At 47.9% G+C, this 14712-nt stretch overlaps 1 protein-coding gene across 18 annotated transcripts in view; it reads right to left on the bottom strand.

The window, feature by feature from the left end:
- LOC144826666 (mucosa-associated lymphoid tissue lymphoma translocation protein 1-like) overlaps positions 1-14712 on the bottom strand; it is a 1784778-nt gene that overhangs the window by 754189 nt on the left and 1015877 nt on the right. The gene's annotated exons all lie outside the window — the stretch shown is intronic.

The following is a 14712-nucleotide window of genomic DNA, read 5'->3' as shown; positions in this document are numbered from 1 at the left end:
TAGAAGATCAAGCCAGTAGCTCCCTCACCCTGCGAGCAGAGGTGATGGCAAAAGGAAGGCAGTTTTGAGAGTCAGCAACCTGAGGGGACAGTTATGAAGAGGCTTGAAGGGAGCACACATAAGAAAAACGAGCACCAGATTTAAATACCATTGGGGCACTATGAATGAAGATGGAGGTAACAGATGTGAGGCCCTTAAAGCATCTGTTAACAATAGGAGATTTGAATTAAGAAGACAGATCTTGCAGCCGAAGAACAGCAGAGATGGCTGCAAGATATCCTTTAAGAGTGTCCAAAGCAGATCCCGCCGAGCCAAAGAAAGAATGTACAAAAGGACCTCAGAAAGAGGAGCAGAAAGGGGGTCAACAGCTTTTGCTGCACACCATGCCACAAATATGTTCCATCTACAGGCGTATACCGTCTTAGTGGAGGGGTACCTGGCTGCCAAGATAGCATCACAGACTTCTTGTGGAAGGTCAAAAGCTGTCAACTGTTGCCACTCAATCCCGGACTCGCTGCTCGGCAGGGTAGGCCCAAAACAACACTGTGTCCAGAACCGCCACGATAAAAGGAAGCTCCTGAGAGAGAGTCAGGTGTGACTTTGGCACGTTGATAGTGAATCCCAGCGGATGCAGGAGGTCCGCTATAGTCTGGAGAAGACAGCCTGGGGCGAGTGTGCCTTCAACAGTCAGTCGTCGAGATAGGGATAAACTGCAACCCCTGATGCAACCAGATTTGCTGCGACAACCGCCATCACCTTTGTAAACACTCAAGGGGCACTGGTAAGGCCTAATGCTTGTAGCCCACCGTGAGCCAAAGGTAACGTCTGTGGACTGGCAGGATGGGGATATGAAAATAAGCGTCCTGCAAATCCAACGGCACCATCCAGTCTTCTGGGTCGAGTGCAGATAGAACTTGGGCTAGGGTGATTATTTTGAACTTCTCCATAGAGAGAAAGGAGTGGAGGGCCAAGAGGTCTAGGATAGGATACAGGCTTTTGTGCTTCTTGGGTACCAGAAAGTAGCGTGAATAACAACCAGGACCTACTTCTGGCACAGGAACACTCTCTATAGCTCCCTTGGCCAGTAGAGCCAATACTTCCCAGCAAAGAAGCACTAAATGATCCTCCGACATGTGATCGTAAGAAGGTGGCATGGAGGGAGGGGTAGCCTCGAAGAGGAGGGAGTAGACCCTTCAGATTATTTGCAGAACCCACCTGTCCGGCGTGATGGATTGCCAGTAGGGGAGGTGATTGCGGATCCTGCCTCAGACTGGCTGGTGATGGGTTTGGAATGTCAGATTAGGAAGGTTTGGAGGCAGTGGCAACGTTTGGCTAGGCTAGACAGGACAGGGTTAGGCGCTCCTTCCATAGCCACAAAAGGGATGAAAGGCAGACTGAGGTGGGGGAAACATCCATTACAACGCAGGCATTACAACCCAATGCCTTTACAACACAGTCAATACAACACATGTTCCATTACAAAGCATATCCCTCACTGAGCAGCACCTTCCCTGAGGTAAGCACCTGGCGGTGTTAGAATAGTAATTTTCGTTGTAATGGAACATGCGTTGTAATGGCTTGCGTTGTAATGGCATGCATTATTATGGAAGATGTGTTGTAAAAAACGTGTTGTAAAGATATGCATTGTAATAGCTTTTGTTGTAATGTCATATATCCCTGAGGTGGACATGAGGTAGCCGCAAGGCCCAAGGATCTGGCTGCATCTCGACAATCCTTGAAGTGCTCAAGCGCTGAGTCTGCCTTATCACCAGAAGGCAAGTGCCATCAAAGGGTATGTCCATCAAGGAAGACTGGACATCCCCTGAGAAGGCAGAAGTCCTCAACCAGGCATAGCATCTAAGAGCTACCGACGAGGCAATCGTTCTGCCCAGTGAGTCGGTGGTATCCAGTCCACATCGTATGGTGAATTTGGCTGCGTCTCTCCTGTCTGCAACTGCTTGAGAGAGAACGGCACAGGCCTCCTCCAGACACTGAGGCAGCACCTGCGCGATTGTATCCCAGATAGCATGGTAGTATCGGCCCAAGAGGCATCGGGTATTCACCGACCGCAATACCAAGCTGGAAGGAGAGAACATCTTCCCAAGGTGGTCCAGCTTCTAAAATTCTCTATCTGGGGAGCAGAAGTGAATGCGCATTTGATGAGGCTTGGACTATCAAGCTCTTGGGTCAGGAACACTGGGTCGCCAGGAGCAGGCGGTGGGAAATCGTACTATCCACAGGAGCCCCTGTGCTGGGCTTGGCCCAAGTGCCCAGAAGGACGTCCATGAGGGTTTCACTGAATGGCACAAGGGGTTCAGAAGCAAAAGAGGAGGCAGGCTGAAGCACCACTGTCAGGAGGTTAGTCTTGACTGCCACTGTAGGGAGCTCCCGGCCGAGGACATCAGATGCCCTCCTCACTACTGCTGCAAAAATCACAATTGATGGACAGAATGCAGAATAATGTCATACATTCACCCCAGTACAGAGATCGGTACCTAAATCCACTATTTTTTTGCTCACCATGCCATTCCAGTTTGGACCCAGCCATATGCAAATCAGTCTTGACCCTGCGCCCAATAGGAATAGTCCGGCCCGAACTGCCAAGCCAGGTTCTCCCTGGACTGGAAACAAGCATCCTAGACTGGTTTCGGGCTTAGAGCCCTCATCAACCAGGATAGCTTGACTCCAGTAGCATGGAGAGCACCTGAACCACGTCTGGGCATACCCGTCCCACTCAGGGCGACAAATGTAAAAATAACAATTGATGGACAGAATGCAGAACAATGTCATACATTCACCCTAGTACAGAGATCTGTGCCTAAATCTGCAGTTTTTTTGCTCACCATGCCATTCCAGTTTGGACCGAGCCATATGTAAATCAGTCTTGACCCTGCGCCCAATAGGAACAGTCTGGCCCTAACTGCCAAGCCAGGTTCTCCCTGGACTGGAAACAAGCATCCTAGACAGAATGCAGAACAATGCCATACATTCACCTCAGTACAGAGATCTGGGCCTATATCCACAGTTTTTTTGCTCGCCATGCCATTCCAGTGTGGACCCCGCCATACGCAAATCAGTCTTGACCCTGCGCCCAATAGGAACAGTCCAGCCCGAACTGCCAGGCCAGGTCCTCCTGGGACTGGAAACAAGCATCCTAGGACCGGTTTGGGGCTTTCAGCCCTCATCAGCCAAGATAGCTAGACTCCAGTGGCATGGAGAACACAGGATTAAACCCAGATCAGTTGACTGGGGGTGAGTGCTTGCAATGTCCATCATCCCCTTTGGTTTTGCTAAGTTCGCCCTAAGTTGGCAGGGTATGCCCAGACGTGGGTCCCTTGCTCACTTTGCCACTGGATTCAAGATAGCCTGGCTGATGAGGGTTATGGACCCGAAACCGGTCCCAGGATGCTTGTTTCCGGTCCAGGGAAGAAATGGTTTGGCGGTTCAGGCTGGACTGTTCCCATGAAGCACAGGGTCAGACTGATTTGCATATGGTCATGTCTGAACCGGGGTGGCAGAGTAAATTAAATAATGGTGATGGATTAAACTCAGATCAGTTGACTGGGGGTGAGTGCCTGTAATGTTCAACACTCCATCCATCATCCCCTTTGGTTTTGCTAAGTTCGGCCTAAGTTGGCAGGGTTAGCCCAGACGTGCGTCCCTTGCTCACTTTGCCACTGGATTCAAGATATCCTGGCTGATGAGGGTTATGAACCCGCAACCGGTCCCAGGATGCTTGTTTCTGGTCCAGGGAAGACATGGCTTGGCAGTTCGGGCTGGGTTGTTCCCATGAAGCACAGGGTCAGACTGATTTGCATATGGCCATGTCTAAACTGGGGTGGCGGAGTGAGCTAAAGAATGGTGATGGTTTAAACCCAGATCAGTTAACTGGGGGTGAGTGCTTGCAATGTTCAAAATTCGGTCCATCATCCCCTTTGGTTTTGCTTAATTCTCCTCACTTCCACAGCATAGGAAGCTCCCTCCTCTGTAGCCATGGTAGGGGTAAAAGCAGGCCAGTGTCAGGAGACGTGTCCAAACCACTGGCATCACCCAGGTCCTTTTGCAAGTCCAGTTCCTCAAGCTGGTCAGTTAAAGGGTCCAGCGGCTCCTCCCAGTCCTCTTCCTCACCTTCTGGCCCAAATGGAGCACCAGGAATGAAAACAGGGACAATAGTCCCTACCGGCGTCAGAATCGACGTCGGTTCGGCTTCGCGTCCATTTCGGTGTAGACCGGGTTCATGGTCTACACCGCGAGCTTTGTCTTCGGGATCGATGTTGGGGAAGGTCGAGTAAAATTGACTGTCGAGTGAGATTGACCAATGTAGTTTCGGATCCATGCCTGGTTCCACTGGGACTGACTCAGCAGGACCGGAAGGCTTACCAGCGGAGCAGGGCTGCCCAAAGATGAGGTAAAAGGCCTCATAATACTTCTGGATCTGGGCAGGAAACGGTCCGGCTCCCGAAAAGGCAGGGAAGCTCGGAGCCATTTCAGAAGTAGGCACCGGAGACGGAGCCTTCGAGCAACGACGCTTGGGATCCAGAGTTGAGTCGGTCGACCGACAGGGAGAAGTAGAAGACCGCTTGTGCTTTTTCTACTTCTTCTTGTGCTTCTCTGACTAACCCGAAGATCTCCCCGACGACTTCCGCGACCGTTTGAAATCTTCAGCTTGAACGAAAACAGGAGTGAGGTCTCCAGCAGCTTTCGGGACCATGCCTGCAAAGCTTTAGGGTTGATGGCCCGGCACTCTTCGTGTTGTGGTCACGTTCCACACACCAAGGCACACGAGGTGCAGATATGTCACGGACATCGCCCAATTACAGGAGATGCAAGGCTTGAAACCCGTCAGACGTTGAGTCATTCCTCGACATACTAGGAGTTCAAAGACTGAAAAAAGAAGTCAACAAAAGAACTGACGTCAGTGCAAATGGGCGGCATCTATATTGGTCCCGCAATGCCATCCCGGCGTCCATGATGTCGATGACGGACGATGAGCCAATCAACACCACCTAACGAAGCGCAGGGGTGCTGCTGAAGAAAAAAATATCAGCTTCCAAACTGATGCCTGGGCGAAATTCTAAGGGAAGGAATCTACAAATAAAAGTCTCTATCAGATCACTAATTCCCAATTAGACAAAGCTGTGGTGGCAACAGTTTGAGCATTCATTTTGTAGTGACACTATATTCTGAAGGATTAGGTGCTGTAGCGGTTGTACTGTTGCTGGAAGTTGGTCACATCTTACAACAGTTATATCGAACAGTACTGTAGTGGAATCCACTGGCTGAGTATACTAGGAGAAATGCAGGGCTGCGGCACTGTTTCGGTACTGGTGTTGCTTACACTGGTGCCAACCTTGGGTAAACTGGAGCCACGGTTCTCAGCTCCAGAGGGCCTTTGTTAGGGAGGACCATAATGCAAAGCAGTGGGAGGCGCTTCAAATTGTTAAGGGATGTCAGTCAGTCAGGATGTGATATTTGTCAGTTTACCCCTCGTAGCGCTTCAGCGACAGTATCTAGACCTCACTGATGGAATATTGGTGTTGCAGTGTGCTCAGCTCTATAATGCATTACAATGCAGTAGTGTGCTGGGTTGCTGCTGGTTGTCAAAAGACGCTATGGGATCCAGGTGCTATGGGTGCGGGAGTGTTGCAATGGGGGCCAATCTGTTGATAGATTGATGCCAGCCAGTTTTCACTATATAATGATTGATGGTGTTGGGCCACTCTAACTTAGGCCATGGGAGTAAGGTGCAGAATTGTGGAGTCGCTAGGATCCAGATTCTGTGGTAAGTCTTTCTTTTAAACAAATTTGGTGCTCACAGGAGACAAAGTCTATAAGAGGGTTTGGAGGGCAGGTCCTCCGGGCTCTGGGGGCTGCTAGAATCATCTGGGTTGTTGCTGTAGGCAGGCTATAGAAGGGACAGGCCAGTAGGGCAGTTGTGGTCCTATTCTTCTTCCTGGGTCAGCACGGCTCTTCGGTCCTTATTTCTTCCTTGTATCTGAGAGGACATCGTTCAGGATGGCCCCTAAATACTAGTTCTAGGGGTGTTAAAGGGGTGTGCAGGTCGGTACACACAGGTCCCTTCCTTGGGGTGGGTACACTCCCTATTATGCCATCCTCCAGTAGGAGGAGGTTGAGCCTCTCCCTAACTGGCTGAGTCCCCCCGTCTTCAAGATGGAGGGGACTGAGGTGTGTGCTTCACCTTGCCTCCCCCACCTGAGGGGTGGGATTGCAAAGGTGGGCACACCTCTCTTCCTAGCCAGGTTTTCCCGTTGATTCTCCCACCCAAAGTGGGGGCCGGAAACGGAGGGAGCCAGTTGCTGGGGGTAACAAAAGTCAGGTACAGCTTCCAAAGGTGGCAGGCATTTGCAGCTTCTCCTTTCGTGGACCCAGCTCATCCTGGTAGAGACTGGTACAGGAAACAATGGTCCTATACATTTCTTTTAACCAATTAATTTCTTCCAGACAATAGTCATTTAATTAAATGTTTGAGCATGCGTAACGTCAGCTCGCGGTAAACAAAGTTCCATAAACAGTTGAATTATGATGTGTAAAAACCACTAGATTTCAAAACAGCATGTATTTATTTAATCATAAATTCAATAAACTAACAGTCGGTATTCTACTATGTCTTAAAAGAATGAAAGAGGAAAGGTTACTCCAAGCGAACATGCAGAAAGGGGGTGCTCAATTTAGAGAGAAAAATGAGGTAAGGAAAGGGAAAGAGTTCTCAGTGGTAATCGTGAAACAATGATTTGAAAAATTCAAGACAGACTGATAATCAATTGTACAAAAAATCGTTGTTCAACATATTTCCTTCAATATTTAAGAGAAGTATCATCATTTGCACAGTGGAATGGGGGGCTTTTGGTCCAGGCCTAGAAGGGGATGGGCGTCGACGTTTCGCCCCGACTTGGGGCACGGAGGGAATTTGAGGCCTCGGCCTGCGGGTCTTCTTCAGGACAGGGATAGGCAACCTAAAGAGATGAGGGGGCATGTTACAATGTAGCCCATTTAGTTACCAGAAACCTATTAATAGAATAACCATGCTGTTGAACCAACCTGTTCAAGGTGTGCGTGGCTCCCGTAATAACCACCCGGGTAAAGTTGGGAAAAGGTAGAGGTAGTGTACATGAGCAATATTTCTAGAAATCAGGATACACTTACTGTATTGAAAATTAAGGTCAAGCTCACCCGCTGAGGTTTGCGGTGTGAAAGGGTATGGCTTCTTAATAGTCCATAATCTTCAAGATAGCATGAGTCCTTATCTGAAAGCAAAAGGCTTATCAGTACCGGTGACTAATAATGTGTAAGAAGTCAAAATAGTGAGGTGCTCATAACACTTAACCATAATTGTAGGGCAGTGTAGACCGATTTAATCTGCGCAGGGCATTCAAATCAGCAACTACGGTGAGAGAAACATGAGTATCAGGATTGTTTTGGGCGTTAAGCAACCAAAATTTGGTGCGACCGCGCCTTACCGTAGAATAGATTTACCTTGAGTTTCATGACGACTCCTCACTCGGGCGATTCAAAGTGGGACTGAGCCTGTGAGGAAGGGAGGCTTAAAAGGCTCACAAACCCCTAGGACGTTCATTGGAACGTGCCGCTAGCGTGAGTCTCACACTGTTAGAGCGGCCCGCAATCGTTGCCGCTAGAGGTGGAAAAGAGACTAAGACCCCAAAGTGGATGCAGAGGGAGTAAGGGGAATATTTCGAGAAACGGAGTCTGGTTCTAATGATTAAAAACATATTCCTGCAGTCAACAATAGTGATTAAAAACACACACAATATTTAAACCATTATTCCCAGGACATTAACGATAACACATATTACATTCTTTGAAATTCATGGTACACATCAGTTATCACATTGATATGGACATTAGCGTGATCAATGTTTGGAAACGGCATATCATGGTACAAATTCAGTTGTTACATCTGTGCGCATGCAGATGAAACACTCCTGAAAATAAACATTAATTATGGGTATTTGACAGTGAGAATTGCAGCAAGGGTACAGAAGAAACATATCATGGGATTTTAAATGAATATTGTCTGGAAGAAATTAATTGGTTAAAAGAAAGGTCTAGGACCATTGTTTCCTGTACCAATCTACACCCAGGTCCTTAAGACTATTATTGGGTTACCCCATTGTTATAATGACATTCTGGGGAAGGCAGCATGACACCTCTGCCCAGAATGATCTTTGTTTCAGGACCCAGATAGCGGAGGCTCTCTTCCCAGGGGTCCAGAAACCTGTCTGGTGGTGGCCAATGGCAGATAACCATTCAGGAACCATACCATGGCTGATCGATTTTTAGAGGGCATCTCTATGATGCCCGCTGAGTGCATTTTACATTAAATCCAACACTGACAGTGTGAGTTTAAGGGGCTGAGAAGTTTGACACCAAACTTCCCAGTTTTTAGTAAAGCCACTATGGAGCAGTGGAGTTTGTAATGACTCCAAGACCATATACTCTCTATGGCTTTACTACACTTACAATGTCTAAGAATGGGATAAGACACTGTAGGGGTACATGGCTCATGCAACTGTACCCTCGCCGTAGGGCTAGTGCACCCTGCTAGAGGGGGGACATACCTAGGCCTTCGGGTGTTGGGCCAGGAAGACTGGGTTGCACGGGATGTGTTTCATATCGACTCTTTACTTGTCTCAGCACCAAAACAAGAAGCCTGCAATGGCAGTGTGTGGGTGCTAAGGTACAGGGCCTGTAAGGGTGACACAATATGTGCAGCAGCCCTTAGAGGCCTTCTCTGGTCACAGTGCCTTTGGTACCCATGGCACCTTTTACAAGAGACTTGCCTGTGGCCAGAGATGTGCCAATTGTGGGTACAAAGATACAGTTTGGGGAAAGAATACAGGCCCTGGGAACCTGACTGGCAGGGTTCCAGGGCACATCAAGTCAGAATTCATCAGATGTCAGGCAAAAAGTGGGGGGTAACCATGCAAAAATGGGCACTTTCCTACACAATCCTCCCCCCTTCCAAACGAAAAAGGATGAGACTAACCTTTCCCAAGAGAGTCTTCATTTTCTAAGTGGAAAAATCTGGAAAGGCCATCTGCATTCGCAGGGGCAGTCCCAGGTCTATGCTCCGCAGTAAAGTCCATTCCATGTAGGGATAAGGGCCCCCTCAAAAGTTTTGGGTTTTCTCCTTTCATCTGCATTAGCCATCTGAGAGGTCTGTGGTCAGTTTGAACTAGGAAGTGAGTACCAAACAGGTATGGCCACAGCTTCTTCAGGGACCAAACCACAGCAAAGGCCTCCCTCTCAATGACACTCGAACGCTGCTCTCTGGGGAGTAGACTTTTGCTTATGAAAGCAACAGTTAGGTCTTCTCCATCATCATTTGCCTATGACCGCTCCTATCCCCAGCACTGATGCATCAATCTGCACAATGAACTGCTTAGAGTAATCTGTGGCCTTGAGAATAGATACTGAGCACATTGCCTCTTTTAGGGTGTCAAAAGCCTTTTAGCAGCCAACTGTCCAGTTTATTTTCTTTGGCATCTTGTTGGAGGTGAGTTCTGTAAGGGAACTCACAATGGACCCAAATTACTTCAGAAACCTCCTATAGTACCCTGTCAAGCCAAGAAATGCCATGACTTGTGTAAGGTGGCCCAAGTACACAACAGTTCCCTGCCTATCTGGTACTTGGATGCCTTCATAGATAGGTCTTCAGTGCAGCAGCGTCATAAAATACATGCATACTTAGTTTGCAGGGGGGTTCAAATTGCTCTGCTCCAGGAGACTCACATAATGGCACAGGAAGGGGCGGCCCTAGAGCGCCGATGTAGGGGCAAAGCGTTTTACACCAATTATTCGGCATTTGCCAGGGGAGTATTGATTTGAATAAGGGCAGGGGTACCCTTTCAATGCGCAAAACAAATCGTAGACCGGAAGGCCCGCTATGTTGTAGTCAATGGGAAACTAGATGGTACAGAAATAGTATTGGGGAACACTTATGCCCCTCATACAGAACAGCCTGCCTTTTTATCACAGCTTTCTGGGAAGTTGGTGCCCATACTAACAGGTTCAGTAATACTGGGGGGAGATTTCAATTGCATTCCTGATGTTGCTCTTGACCGCTCCCATCCTCCACTCCTTAATGCACCCATCCATAAAATAGCAGCAGCTAGGAAAGAATGGCAACAACGATGGGGATTAGTGGACTCTTGGAGAGTGCAGCACCCAGGAGTTTGGGATTATTCATTTTTCTCTGCTCTCCACGACCTTCATGTTCGGTTGGATGCGCCCCGATGTGCATAGGGGGTACAGAGTAGTGAGTACCTCACTAGGATTATATCGGATCATAACCCGATCCTACTAAGGATACAGTGGTCTCGCACCAGCCCTAAAATACCTACATGGTGTTTGCGCCCTGAAGGCTTGGAGGATCAGGTTTTCCACGAAGTGGTTGGTACGGGCGTTGCCCAATATTTCTAGGAGAACAATGAAACAGCAACGGTTTTCTCTGTGGAATGGGACGTCTTTAAAGTCGTTATAAGGGGACGCTGCATCTCAGAGATGGTGGGAGTGCGTAAAGTGCTATTAAGGGATCTCAAGGAAGCAGACCAGCGCTTGCGAGACGTAGAGCGGAAAAAGCCCGAAAGGCCGGATAAGCAGGGGGAACTAATAGAGGATAAAGAGGCAGTTGCTGTACAGGTGGCGTGGCAGCACTGCTTTGACTATTAAGAGTACATCGCTTGCGCCCATACTGAACGAGACAAATACAAGGCCCTGTTGGCTTGGCTGGCTAACCTGGCCAGGACGGGGACAGTCATTTGGGAGCTTAAAGACCAAATTGGGGAGAACTGCTATACCCAGCAGGGCATCAATGACCGGTTCCTTACTTACTATGCAGATCTGTACCAGAGTAAACTGAGTCTGGTAGTAGACGACATTAATAGGTTTGTGACCGCTGAGGACCTGCTGCACCTCGCTAGGGAGCAGGCAGACACATTGGGCCGGGATATTGAGCTCGGAGAAGTGAGCGGGCCATAACATACATGGCTAGGAACAAGACGCAGGGGACAGATGGCCTACAGATTGAATTTTACTTGGGGTACGTTGAGCTGCCGACCCCTAGGCTGGTAAATCTTTACAATGATGCGAAAGAGATGGGCCAGCTGCCCGCAACAACTCAGGAGGCAATCATTATTCCACTGTTAAAACCCGGGAAAGCGCCCTGGGACAGATCCGCATATTGCCTACTCTCTATGCTTAATACAGACTATAAGATCCTGAGTCGTACCTTAGCTACCCGTCTCCTCCCCTATATGACGACACTAATACACATGGATCATCCGGGTTAATCCCAACCAGGAACACAGCCATTAACGAACGGTGCCTCTTACAGATCTTAGAGGCTGATTCTTATTGGAAAGATGTTACAACTGTCTTCGCAGTGTAATTAGAAAAGGCGTTCGATAGTCTGGAATGGCCTTACTTGTTCCAGGTGATGCGTAGATTTGTAGCTTGGACAGCCCTGTTATATAAAAATTCTACTGCAAGGATAAGAACAGGTGGGTTGATCTCTGACACCTGTGACGTGGGCCGGGGAATGAGACAGGGATGCCCATTATCCCCCCTTTTGTTTGCCCTGGCCATGGAGCCACTTGCGGCTCAGGCCAGGACAGGCCTACATTATCGTGGCCTCCATATCCAGGGACAGACTCATCATATTGCGCTCTATGCAGGCGACTTACTGCTGTTTTTAGCTAACTCAGGAGATACACTTACAGGAGCGAAAGATTTACTTTGTGAACTTGGTAGAGTAGTAGGGCTCAAAGTAAATTGGGCAAAGTCCTGCCTATTCCCAACAACTGAAGTTATCGCTGGCCCACAAGACACTGACGGAGTGAAGTGGGATTATAGGTGTTTGACAGATCTAGTGACCCAAATATATCACACGCAGGATGATAAATACTGGAGGGCAATATCGGTAGAGCCATTAGGGGAACGAAAGGTAACTTTGCTTTTTGGGGTACGGTGCCTCTGTCAGTAGCTGGCCGGGTGGTCTTTCTTAAAATGGTGACCGTCACGAGACTGCTGTATTACTTTGGGACCTTACCGTTATGGATACCGTCACGATTCTTTACTCAAGACAATGGTCACTGGGTTTTTATGGGGATCTGGCAGGCCGAGAGTAGCACTGACAGTCCTTATGCGCTCACGATCAGAGGGGGGGGGGTCTGGCTGTGCCTGACTTTATGGCATATTACTTGGCTGCTCAGCTACAATGGTTCACGCAGAAGGTCGCGTCTGGGAATCGAGGGGCGGAGGAGTGAAGAGACGGGATCGGTCGCTGCGAGTACTGTCCCAATTTGTTTTGAAATTACCCATCCGACTTCATACTATACCAGGAGACCGACGAACAGCACCGCAATGCAGGAATAGGAGCCTGAAGCGCGCACGGATTACATATCCTATGCGCCTGAAATTCCCCTATCCATGTGTGATGCATTGCCGCATGGGGGTAGCTGGCAGGGATTGGCAACCCGGAGAGAGCGAGGACTGTCCACTATAGTGGACTTATAAGAGGACAATACTATGATTCCCTTCAATGATTTACAGGAACCATACGACTTGCCCAGAGGGGACTTTTTATTACATTCTGTGCTTGCTGCGGCTATCCGGAAGCATTGGAGGGCCTAAATGAACCACAGACATTGATGGGATGTCAATACGTAGTGACGGCTGCAGGTACCTTTAGAGCAGTCACCTGTCTATAAGCGAATGACACAAGAAATGCTAGTTCCTCTGACTGCACTGAGATTAAAATGGGAAGAAGATTTAGGGGCCGAGATTCCAGAAAAGGCTTGGGCTGATCTTGTAGAACGGGTGTGGAAGAGTTCTAGAAATTACCGATTCCAACTGGTGCAATTTTATGTTTTACATAGAGCATACCTCCCCCCCGGCGAAAATTAACATATATTTTGACACTAGAATGGCAGCATGCCCACGCTGTAATGAGGAGGGGGCAGACTTTCGCCATATGTTCTGGGACTTCCCAAATTTGGAGAGCTATAGGGTAGACGCGGTCGCATTACTGCCTGAGATCACTGACTGACAGGGAACTAGAACCGGCTATAGGACCCTGCCTCTTACATTGGTTCCCCCACACGTCCAAAAATAAGATTAGAAGCAAATTCTTGAATCTGGGGCTATTATTAGCTAAACAAGATATTACTCTGCATTGGAAAGCAAAGAGGGGCCCAAACGTAAAAAGATGGAAGACGGAGCTAATCAAATGGGCAGAGTGTGAAGGTACAGTCAGGCTACAATTAGCCAAATGAGCAGGAAGTGAGAGGTCCCTAGAGGCAGCAAGGGCATGGGAAACATTGGTGGTGCTCTTAAAGGTCCCAGACAGCGATAGCAATGACGATCTCATGGCTGATGTTCCTGGCGAGCTGGAATAGATGGTTCACCCCTGCGCGCTGTACAGAAAGGCGGAATTAGATACTGAATGCGTGGTGCTCCCTCGCGCCTGCTAAGGGTGGCTCCCTAAGCATTCCTTTAGCTACGTTTGCAAAACTAACTTGCAGAACCCCAGTCTGTAGATTAACTGCTGATTATCTGTGACACGCCTATTGGGATGGGTGGGTGGGTGGGGGGAGGGTGTACAAGTGTAGGACTTTTTTAGGACACGAGATGCTGACGAACTACACACCACATGCTGATTGCTGTGAATATGATTCCTGCAGTGTGGGTGGGGGGTCGGTATCCACACCCAGCCGAGATACTACGCTTATATCATATGCACTGATGCCTTCGTTAATTGTCCTGTGTGTACCTTGGCAAAGATCCTGTACCTGTGCTACTATGTAAAACCAAATAAAGTTTGTTTTAAAAAAGAAACAACAAAAAAAACAGTGTCACTACTTCCTGTACCTTTAGTGATCGCTCAATTGTAAAGCGCTCTGATACTCCCAGGGGTCATGTTCGCGCTATATATTACTTTTGAAAAAAATAAGCTAAAGAATCAAGCGTTGTGTGCGCGTGTTTTAATTTGAAATTATTTACTTGTTCACAAAAAATCCAACAAGTCATCCCTTTCTGTGTCTTTAGAGATAAGGCAGAAACAGGCAACTAAGACATTGAAGTCGACTTAAAAAATTGTCGTTGCAACACAAACCATTTAGATATAATGGCAAAAAGAAATGTTTACTCAAAACCTGTTTAAACATTAGTTAGGTACTGCTTCGCTGGTAGATGCTCTTGGCTATTTTTGGATGTCCCTGTTTCTGAATGATTAACAGATGATTCACTATGATTTGGTAGCATGAGGACCTGAAAAAGCTCATACAAATGGGTAATAATCCAATCGGAACACGGAGCCTTAAAACAGGTCTTACCTAGGGCACGGAAAATCCTAAATGTGGTATTGGCTGTCTCTGAGTTAATGTCAAGCATACAGCCTTTTAAAGATTGCCAGTTTTGGGGCATTTTAAAATGAAGATTCTCTTCAGAAAACGGATTTTTATCATCTGTTCGATAGATTTCCTAGATCATCAGCAACCAGAGATGACAGATAATAACTAGTTAGCAGCGCCATAAGATGACATTATATAGGGGACGGTGACCCACAGACAGACCAAAGACCAGCATGCACTGGAACGGCAATGAAGGATGTTAAAAACAAATACAGGAAGAGCCTGGTGCAGGCATTTTGGATGCCAAATCTGGTTTAAATCT

Source organism: Lissotriton helveticus, chromosome 3_2 (genome assembly GCF_964261635.1).
Source record: "Lissotriton helveticus chromosome 3_2, aLisHel1.1, whole genome shotgun sequence".
Taxonomy (NCBI): domain Eukaryota; kingdom Metazoa; phylum Chordata; class Amphibia; order Caudata; family Salamandridae; genus Lissotriton; species Lissotriton helveticus.
Note: the sequence above shows the minus strand (reverse complement) of the source record. Positions and strands in the feature narration are given on the sequence as shown.